Raw genomic sequence first — 2,754 nt, 5'->3', positions numbered from 1 at the left:
CCAATTACCAAATGTATTTCTGGTCCCGCGGTTTATTATTTATTATTAAATTTTTATTATTATTATTATTATTATTACTATTATATTACTATTATTATTCTATTTATGTTAATAGTACGATAAATATCAGTAAAGGTTAACAACAGTTACAACAATAGCAAAAAATAAAATAGTAATAATAATAAAAACAGATAATAGTAATGATAATAATAATAACTATCATTATAATCATCACTGTCATCATCATGCTAATAATACAATAACAATGGCAAAGTGATAATGATGATAATGATTGTACAAAAAGATACTGATGATAATGCTAATGCTAATATTAATCATGATAGTAATAAAATCATGAAAGAAATAATAATAGTGATGACGACGTAATAATGATAATAACAATAACAACAGCATTTTTCAGTAATATAGGTAATGATAATAAGGATAGCAGTAGTAATAGCAATGATGATGATTATGATGATGAGATGATGATGATGTTGATATTGATGTTAATGTTTATGTTATTGTTAATGTTAATGTTAATGTTAATGTTGTTAATGTTAATGTTAATGTTGATGTTGTTAATGTTAATGTTGATGATGATGATGATGATGATGATAATGATACTGATAATGATAATGATAATGATAATGATGTTGATGTTGATGTTTATGATGATGATAATAGTCATTATAACACTAATAATGACAATAATTATGATAATAATAATGAAAAAGATGGTGATGATGATGATGATGATGATGATAATGATAATATATACAACAACAACAACAAAATAATAATAATAAATAATAATAATAAAAAAATAATAAAAGAATATAAGGACAATAATGACAAAACTTATAATAAATATTAAATAATAATGATAATAAAAATAATAATAATAATAATAATAAAATAATAATAATAATTTAATAAAATAATAATAATAATAAAATTTTAGTAATGATAATGATAGAATAGTAATAATAATAATAAAAACAACAATAAAAATAATGATAAAAATAATAGTGAAAAGTGATTAAAAATGATGCAACACTGATGATAATAATAATGATAGTGAGAATAATAATGATAAAACAAAGATGGGGACATACTGATAATGAAAACAAAAATGACGGTGATATATTGAAAATGAAAATAGTTCTAATAATGATGGTGATAACAGTAACAATAGTAGGAAAAAACAACAACAAAAATAATAAAATAATAATAAAATGATAATAAAAATAACTGCTTTTATGTACTTCTCTGCCACTCGAGACTTCCTCAAAACAATACCTACTTCTCTTGGCACTTTTCTAAGTTTTTCTTTTTCTTCCTCTTCTTCTAAATCTACAAACACAGCGCAGTTCTTAAGTCCCTTTGTACTTCGCCATTAGTATTCTAAATCCAAAAAACGCATCGTAGTACCTTTACGAGCATGAAGCCAAATGGCTGGTCACTGATTACTACCTCTTTTCTCAACTTAGCTTTCCGTTTTTCCCCCAAAGCTTCGACTTCGACTTCGATGAACTTCTTAAACATTCTTGTGAGGAATCCAAACTGCCATTTCTTCCAGATATTTCCATGATTTTACTGGTACATCATCTGGACCATCTGCCTTTTCTTCTCTCATTCTCCAAATAGCTTTTCCTCACCTCTTTCTGGTAATCTGTTCTATAGCCTTATCTAACAATCTTACACCTTCGACCTTCTATCTATATCATTTTCTTCATTCATCAGCTCTTCGAAGTATTTCCTTTGAATCTTTTCAAAACCCCTCTCCTTATTTGTCAGTATATTTCCATCTTTATTCCACCACCGAGTTTTTTTCCCTTTTTCTCTATCCAAATGAAACTTCAAGCCATTTTTTTTCTGTTTCCCTTAATCCCTTGCTGTATATTCCAACTAACTGGTAATTCCTTACTACCATTCAATGTTCGTTTCACTTCTTTCCTATATTCCACCTGATAGTCGCCATTCTTAAATTTCCACCTTTTGATCTTTAAGTTTGCTCTCTTTTCCTTTTTATTCTCTTTCTGAAATTCAATCTACATACTACCATTCGATGGTGTGTACCCACTTCCTCTTTGTATGCCCCCTTCCTCCACTTTATATTTTATTCTATGTTCTTCCTTCCTCTTGAAATGGTATTCACCAAAGTCATTTCCTTCGTTTTGCAAAATCCATCACCATTTGTCCTTTAAACATTTTTACTCCTTAATCATATTTAAAAATAAAAAATATTAGTTTTATTATTATAATAATAATAATGGTGATGGGCAATAATGATATAATGGGATAATAATGTTGATAATAACAAGAATGTAATGCTCTGTGGGGGAAGAAAACACCAAACTGTAAAATCCATTGGTTCACGGAAATGTAAAAGCGTATAAAATCGAAGAGGGCACTCTTGCTTCTTCATGCCCCGGGCGCTCAGCTCCTCTCTGGCTGTCTCATTGCCGGCACGCGGTATAAAACATCGACGTATTTGAAAAAACATGTTTTTGTTATCAGTTTATGTTCTATCATAATGATTGCTTGTCCTGTAACCATGTAAAGAAGTGACTATACTAAATTTGCACCACAACATAAGATACTGCCGGTAAATAATTTACATAATATTACAAATGTAGTGCCCAAAAATGTTTATCAATACATTCTCTTTTAGTTTTTTAATATAGAGGTAACACTGTGCTGGGGAACTAAAACATTTACATAAACTAACATTTACTGGTGCATTAGTAA

This window comes from Penaeus monodon, chromosome 43 (genome assembly GCF_015228065.2).
Source record: "Penaeus monodon isolate SGIC_2016 chromosome 43, NSTDA_Pmon_1, whole genome shotgun sequence".
Taxonomy (NCBI): Eukaryota; Metazoa; Arthropoda; class Malacostraca; order Decapoda; family Penaeidae; genus Penaeus; species Penaeus monodon.
This window is presented reverse-complemented; position numbering follows the sequence as displayed.